General features: G+C 50.8%; 1 protein-coding gene and 8 non-coding genes across 10 annotated transcripts in view; 8 read left to right on the forward strand and 1 right to left on the reverse strand.

The window, feature by feature from the left end:
- The window catches only part of LOC132843539 (NACHT, LRR and PYD domains-containing protein 3-like), a 924,649-nt gene that overhangs the window by 644,687 nt on the left and 272,462 nt on the right, over positions 1 to 7,500 (reverse strand). The gene's annotated exons all lie outside the window — the stretch shown is intronic.
- On the forward strand, positions 1,167 to 1,364 carry LOC132843698 (U2 spliceosomal RNA). The gene has a single exon (XR_009648232.1). It is a non-coding gene; the product is annotated as a U2 spliceosomal RNA (small nuclear RNA).
- On the forward strand, positions 1,633 to 1,747 carry LOC132843709 (U5 spliceosomal RNA). Its single transcript, XR_009648238.1, has one exon. It is a non-coding gene; the product is annotated as a U5 spliceosomal RNA (small nuclear RNA).
- On the forward strand, positions 1,869 to 2,059 carry LOC132843679 (U2 spliceosomal RNA). The gene has a single exon (XR_009648216.1). It is a non-coding gene; the product is annotated as a U2 spliceosomal RNA (small nuclear RNA).
- LOC132843710 (U5 spliceosomal RNA) lies at positions 2,348 to 2,462 on the forward strand. Its single transcript, XR_009648239.1, has one exon. It is a non-coding gene; the product is annotated as a U5 spliceosomal RNA (small nuclear RNA).
- Positions 2,584 to 2,774, forward strand: LOC132843680 (U2 spliceosomal RNA). Its single transcript, XR_009648217.1, has one exon. It is a non-coding gene; the product is annotated as a U2 spliceosomal RNA (small nuclear RNA).
- Positions 3,048 to 3,162, forward strand: LOC132843711 (U5 spliceosomal RNA). The gene has a single exon (XR_009648240.1). It is a non-coding gene; the product is annotated as a U5 spliceosomal RNA (small nuclear RNA).
- On the forward strand, positions 3,284 to 3,474 carry LOC132843681 (U2 spliceosomal RNA). Its single transcript, XR_009648218.1, has one exon. It is a non-coding gene; the product is annotated as a U2 spliceosomal RNA (small nuclear RNA).
- On the forward strand, positions 3,758 to 3,872 carry LOC132843712 (U5 spliceosomal RNA). Its single transcript, XR_009648241.1, has one exon. It is a non-coding gene; the product is annotated as a U5 spliceosomal RNA (small nuclear RNA).

The raw sequence follows: 7,500 nt of genomic DNA on the forward strand, positions 1-7,500 counted from the left end.
ACATGGACCGGGAGAAGGGGGGAAGAGGTGTCATGTGCGCTCCCCTCAAGACCATGGCTATGTTTGTGTCCTTTACTGCTAGGCTGGTGAGGGGGTCAGAGGGCCATATTTCAGCACTCTTTGCAAGATTTTGGTTGGGGTTCACCTTGCGAGCAGTGCTCCCCTGGAGAGGCACGGTGCCATGGTCAGTCGATCGTCCATGGCACTATAAAAAGGTGGCTGAGTTTGTTCGGGACCAGCCCTGGTGCCTAATGGAAGGACTTGTGCTGGATCACAGGAAACTCTACAGCAAATGGAGAGATTGCCATGTGGCACAAACGGGTGTGGCACCGCCCCGCATGCCAGGTGTGGACTGGGTTGCCTTGCAGCCCAAGTGGCTGGACGGGGCCAGTAAGGACCTGCATTGGTTGGGGGCTTTGGGGCGCCTTCCTGTGAGGGAGCGGTTATATAGGCATGGCTCGACTCGAACGCCTCTGTGTCCGATTGGATGTGGAGGTGAGGAGACAATAGATCACGCGTTGTGGTCGTGCCCCGTCGCAGTGCGCTTCTGGAAGAGCGTTTCGGAGTGGTTGCCCGTCGAGCAGGGAGCGGCTATGAGTCGTGACCTTGTGCTGTATGGTAGTGGTCTAGGGCGCATGGAGCCAGGGATGGCAAGGCATTTGTGGCAAGCCATCTCAGTGGCCAAATGCGTTCTTTGGGGCACAAGGTGTGAGTGTATTTGGAGCCAGTCCCCACGGGTTGGTCATGAACATCTGCTTCGGGCATTCAGGGACAAATTTCGCAGAGTGCAGTGGAGAGAGCAGGGTGGAGAGGGTTTTGTGAGAGTGGGAGTAGGGAGTTTGGAAGGAGGTGGGTTTTCAGGGACAACGGTGTTAGGGGCCCCTTGGTGGCCTAGGAATTAAAGGGGGAGGAGGGCATAAGAGGGCACTACTGACTCTGGGCAAGGATTTGTTTTTTTCGTTTTGTGTTGGCTCATGCATGCAGAATTTATGTAGGTTGGGATAAGTGGGAAGATATTTGATGTCTGTGAAATACGTCTGTTGGTTTTGTGTTCTATGTACATCGTTTGGTTGTTTGGACCTCGCTTAGTGCTGAGGGGTATGGGGCCAAGTGGGGAGGAGAAATTCTTTGTGTGTAAAATGTTTTGAGTTAATCTGTATGTGGGAATGAGTTTATAATAAAAAAAAAAAAAAAAAAAAAAAAAAAAAAAATCTGTTCTTATCAGTTTAATATCTGATACGTCCTCTATATGAGGACTAAATATTAAACGGATTTTTAGAGCTGGGAGTCGGAAAAGGGGCTTGCTCCGTCCGCTCCACGCATCGCCCTGGTATTGCAGTACATCCAGGCTTGGTGCACCATTACAAGGTTTAAAAAAAAGATAAAACTAGCTTTTCTTTTCTTTTCTTTTCTTTTCTTTTCTTTTCTTTTCTTTTCTTCTCTTTTCTTGCACCTGCCCCAAACCACCAGTCTGCAAAGTGTGCTCACAACTCTCAGCTGTGTCCCCACCCCTTTTCTATCCAAATACAAGACTTTACACTGGCTTCAATAGTGTCAAAGGGCGGACCTCACCCTAATCCTGCTTTGTCCTCCTCCGATACGGATATGCAGGGCCTGCTAGGCCTTCTTCAGTAGCTCGGGTTTCTCTTCATTCACGCATAAATCTTTCGCCTTTTACTAAAGATTTCCGTGGAGAGGAACATTGATGAGTTCAATGTATTTTTGTGGGCTTTGCAGTTGCAAAGCTATAAGTGGTTGCAATGTCAGATCAAAGCTGTTGAAGAGCAGGCCTAGTGTACTTATCACCTACCGTATGTCTGCTAGGGTTTGGCAGCTAGCTGTCCGCCAGGCAGGGGGAATAACAGGTTATCGCTTCTCGGCCTTTTGGCTAAGATCAAGTGTAGTATCTGTTCTTATCAGTTTAATATCTGATACGTCCTCTATATGAGGACTAAATATTAAACGGATTTTTAGAGCTGGGAGTCGGAAAAGGGGCTTGCTCCGTCCGCTCCACGCATCGCCCTGGTATTGCAGTACATCCAGGCTTGGTGCACCATTACAAGGTTTAAAAAAAAGATAAAACTAGCTTTTCTTTTCTTTTCTTTTCTTTTCTTTTCTTTTCTTTTCTTTTCTTTTCTTTTCTTTTCTTTTCTTTTCTTTTCTTGCACCTGCCCCAAACCACCAGTCTGCAAAGTGTGCTCACAACTCTCAGCTGTGTCCCCACCCCTTTTCTATCCAAATACAAGACTTTACACTGGCTTCAATAGTGTCAAAGGGCGGACCTCACCCTAATCCTGCTTTGTCCTCCTCCGATACGGATATGCAGGGCCTGCTAGGCCTTCTTCAGTAGCTCGGGTTTCTCTTCATTCACGCATAAATCTTTCGCCTTTTACTAAAGATTTCCGTGGAGAGGAACATTGATGAGTTCAATGTATTTTTGTGGGCTTTGCAGTTGCAAAGCTATAAGTGGTTGCAATGTCAGATCAAAGCTGTTGAAGAGCAGGCCTAGTGTACTTATCACCTACCGTATGTCTGCTAGGGTTTGGCAGCTAGCTGTCCGCCAGGCAGGGGGAATAACAGGTTATCGCTTCTCGGCCTTTTGGCTAAGATCAAGTGTAGTATCTGTTCTTATCAGTTTAATATCTGATACGTCCTCTATATGAGGACTAAATATTAAACGGATTTTTAGAGCTGGGAGTCGGAAAAGGGGCTTGCTCCGTCCGCTCCACGCATCGCCCTGGTATTGCAGTACATCCAGGCTTGGTGCACCATTACAAGGTTTAAAAAAAAGATAAAACTAGCTTTTCTTTTCTTTTCTTTTCTTTTCTTTCCTTTCTTTTCCTTTCCTTTTCTTCTCTTTTCTTGCACCTGCCCCAAACCACCAGTCTGCAAAGTGTGCTCACAACTCTCAGCTGTGTCCCCACCCCTTTTCTATCCAAATACAAGACTTTACACTGGCTTCAATAGTGTCAAAGGGCGGACCTCACCCTAATCCTGCTTTGTCCTCCTCCGATACGGATATGCAGGGCCTGCTAGGCCTTCTTCAGTAGCTCGGGTTTCTCTTCATTCACGCATAAATCTTTCGCCTTTTACTAAAGATTTCCGTGGAGAGGAACATTGATGAGTTCAATGTATTTTTGTGGGCTTTGCAGTTGCAAAGCTATAAGTGGTTGCAATGTCAGATCAAAGCTGTTGAAGAGCAGGCCTAGTGTACTTATCACCTACCGTATGTCTGCTAGGGTTTGGCAGCTAGCTGTCCGCCAGGCAGGGGGAATAACAGGTTATCGCTTCTCGGCCTTTTGGCTAAGATCAAGTGTAGTATCTGTTCTTATCAGTTTAATATCTGATACGTCCTCTATATGAGGACTAAATATTAAACGGATTTTTAGAGCTGGGAGTCGGAAAAGGGGCTTGCTCCGTCCGCTCCACGCATCGCCCTGGTATTGCAGTACATCCAGGCTTGGTGCACCATTACAAGGTTTAAAAAAAAGATAAAACTAGCTTTTCTTTTCTTTTCTTTTCTTTTCTTGTCTTGTCTTTTCTTTTCTTTTCTTTTCTTTTCTTTTCTTTTCTTGCACCTGCCCCAAACCACCAGTCTGCAAAGTGTGCTCACAACTCTCAGCTGTGTCCCCACCCCTTTTCTATCCAAATACAAGACTTTACACTGGCTTCAATAGTGTCAAAGGGCGGACCTCACCCTAATCCTGCTTTGTCCTCCTCCGATACGGATATGCAGGGCCTGCTAGGCCTTCTTCAGTAGCTCGGGTTTCTCTTCATTCACGCATAAATCTTTCGCCTTTTACTAAAGATTTCCGTGGAGAGGAACATTGATGAGTTCAATGTATTTTTGTGGGCTTTGCAGTTGCAAAGCTATAAGTGGTTGCAATGTCAGATCAAAGCTGTTGAAGAGCAGGCCTAGTGTACTTATCACCTACCGTATGTCTGCTAGGGTTTGGCAGCTAGCTGTCCGCCAGGCAGGGGGAATAACAGGTTATCGCTTCTCGGCCTTTTGGCTAAGATCAAGTGTAGTATCTTAGGTCATGTCACGAGGGGGCGCCAAAGTGCCGGCCCGTGTGGTGCGGCTGAAACATTCCGTGAGGATACAGCTCCGGGCAGATGCAATGGAGGATGTTAGAAAGCGTTTTGGATGGGATTGGGTTTCGCTGCGGATTTTGAGGGACTTCGGCGGCATGACCCCTGGCAAGATCTTCTGCCTGCAGGACTTCACGGCTTCGGGGTTCCTGGAGGTGTCCTTCAATGCTTTCTCGGACTGCTCAGCGTTCTTTGGAAAGTGCTCCCGTTTCCCAGAGGAGGAACTGCTTCGGGGCCTCAGCTTTATCCCGTTATTTGCCATGGACGAGGTGCCAATCGTGGTACATATGTACAACCCCTGGGTGGTGGACGAAGACATTCGAGCCTTCCTGTCCAGGTACTGCACTTCGGTGTCCACTGCCGAAAAGCTGAGGGGTCGGTTTGGCATATGGAATGGCAAGCGGAGGTTCCTGGTTCGACTAAAGATGGATCCTGTCGCACCGGGTCGTCTGCTTCACCCCCCGGGAAGCTTCGCGCTCGGCCCTCACCGGGGTTTCCTTCACTACCCTGGTCAGCCCCAATATTGTCGGAGATGTGGAGCACTGGGGCACATGAAGGAAGATTGCACTGGGCAGAGGTGTCGTCTGTGTGGTGCTGTGGACCACGTGGCTGCAGACTGTGGGGCGCCTAAAACCTGCAGTCTGTGTGGAAGCGAGGAGCATTTGTTTCGGCACTGCCCCTCACGCAGGAGTGCTTTTTCAAGCCTGTTCGCCGACGACTTCGGAGAGATGGGTGCCCCCCATCCTGGTGGGCGGGACGAAGCAGCGACGGGTCCCAGTGAACCGGAGCCAGGGACTCTATTAGACCGGCCGGGGCAGCCTGCACAAAGTTCCCAGGGAGCAGTCGTTGAGACGGAAGACACCCCGCAGAGAAGTTCATCCCAGGAGGCGGCTCTGGAGGCCGCACAACCAGTGGAGAGAGCAGCGCTTTCGGCGACGCCGGCTATGGAGGGCATAGGGACTGCGGCAATTTGGGCTGAAACGGAGGAAGAGCAGCCCCCGTCCCCGAGGCTGGTTCGGCCAGAGTGGGCCTTCATGGAGTCTTCTGAGGACTCGGAGGAGGTGGTCTCAGAACAGGACTCGGAGATGGACACAGAGTCAAACCCCTTTAGGGGTGGCCAGATAAGGGCAGCTGAGACGGCGATGGAAGAGCGGCGCTCAAAGAGATCTCGAAAGGAGGACAGTTGTCTCTTCGGTCTGACAGCTGTCAAGGACTGCAACGATCCAGGTGCGGGGGGTGAGGGGAGTCAGGCATGGGTGGGAGGACATCCTCAGGATTTGTTGGGAGACACAGAGGGTGATAGTGGGGAGGGGGAGGGGATGGGCAAAGTGCAGGAAGAGGGGGGGTGGACACAGGTGCTAGCAAGAAGGGTTAAGAAGGGGGGCGGGAAGGGTGGGAAAGGTGGAGAGGGCGACCAAGAAACTGTACAAAAATCGACAGGGGGAGGCAAAGACCCCGTTTAGGGGTGCGGGGGAGGGTGCTGGAGGGGGGTGGGAAGTTCAGAGAAGGGCAAAGAAAAGTTTTGGTTACTGGGGATGTGGTTTTGTGGGGCAGTTTTGGGGTTTTACGCTGGTGTTAAGTAATTTGTTTTTTGTTTTTCTTTCTGATACAATGCATTTATTGTCTGTTGCAACTTTGAATGTGAGGGGTATTAAGCAGCCTCTCAAAAGGGCAGCGCTCTTTTTGAGCCTTCATTCCATTTCTTTTGATGTTCTGTTTCTGCAAGAGTGTCACTTGAGCTCAGACAGGGAGGGAGATGAATTTTCAAAGGATTGGGATTTGGGGCCAGCAGTTTGGGGGGTGGGAGAGGGGGTGGGTGATGGGGTGGGGGTTGTGTTCAAATCTTTTGAATGGGAAGTAGAACAGGTAGTGTCAGTAGTGCCGGGTAGGGTTCTATGTGTAGACACTAAGTGGCGGGGGGTGGGGTACAGGGCTATAGTAGTGTATGCACCGTGTAAAGGAGGGCAGCAACGGGGGTTTTTTCGTCAGCTGGAGACACTCCTCTGCACAAACAGGAAACTGTTAGTGGGGGGGGATTTTAATGTGGAGATAGAATCTGAGAAGGGGGCGGAATTGGCCCGAGTAATGTCAGGAGCGGGGATGGTTGACTTATACAGGGTGGTTGAGCCGCAGGCCCCAGGCTATACCTGGAGGAACTCAAGGGGTCATACCTCTCGGCTTGACCTTCTGTTTGTGGTGGAAGGTACGGCAGTACACTCGTGCTTCCTGATGCCCTCGTGGGCCTCTGACCACTGTATGGTTGTAGGTAGAATAGAAGTGGAGGGAGTTTGTAGAGGACGGGGTTTTTGGAGACTGAACTGTTCTGTTTTGCAGGACCCCTCCTTTGTCGAGGTTTTTCAGCACTTGTATGCGGGGTGGCAAAAGCTGAGGGTGTTGTATGACACACAGATGGAGTGGTGGGAGGACCTTAAAAAGAGAGTTGCCAGGTTGGGCCAGTGGTGGGGCCGGGAGATGGCAAGAAGGAGGGCGGTAAAGGCTAGGCAGTGGTCTAGGGACTTGTGTTCAGCCTGGAAAGACGGGGATTGTGGGCGGCTCAGGGGCGCTAGTGAAGCCCTGAGGGCACACTACGAGGCTGAGGCTCACAGCTATTTTGTCCAGGCGGGAAGGCAGGTACTTGTGATGGATGAGCGGCCCACACGCTTTTTCTTCAATAGCGTAAGGAGCAGGCAGCAAAGGTCATATATTGAGGGCTTGAGAGATGGCGCACGGGTGGTGTCTACTCCTGACGGGATGTTGGGCTGTGCTGAGGCCTTCTACCTTGACCTCTTCCAGCAAAGGGGGTCAAGCGCGGGTCTTATGGCTGGGTTTCTGGACGCTGTGGCTGGTCGATTGCCAAGAGATAGTGCGGAGGACTTGGAAGGGCAGGTATCGCTAGAGGAGGTGGAAAGTGCTATGCGCTCCCTGAAAACTGGAGTAGCTCCTGGGGGAGATGGTCTCCCTGTGGAGTGGTACCGGACCTTTTGGTCACTTGTGGGCCCAGATCTGGTGGCCGTTTATAGGGAAGCGCTTGCGGCTAGGCTTCTGCCTTCGTCAGCTAGGGTTGGGCATGTTGCTCTTCTGTATAAGAAGGGTGACAGGGCAGACCTGGCGAATTGGCGGCCGATCACATTGCTGACGGCAGATTATAAGATCTTTGCTAAGCTGATGGCTGTGCGTCTTGGCAGGGTGATGGCTACGGTTGTTCACCCGGATCAGACCTGTGGGGTTCCTGGGCGTATGTGTGGCATGAACCTGGCATTAATTAGAGATGCCTTGGCATGGGCAGAGCAGCGTCGGGTACCACTGGCATTGTTGAGTCTAGACCAGGAGAAAGCCTTTGATCGCGTTTCACACGCATTCCTGTTTGCGCTCTTGGAGAGTTTGGGGTTTGGTCCAGTTTTTATTTCC

This window comes from Tachysurus vachellii, chromosome 3 (assembly GCF_030014155.1).
Source record: "Tachysurus vachellii isolate PV-2020 chromosome 3, HZAU_Pvac_v1, whole genome shotgun sequence".
NCBI classification, from domain to species: Eukaryota; Metazoa; Chordata; class Actinopteri; order Siluriformes; family Bagridae; genus Tachysurus; species Tachysurus vachellii.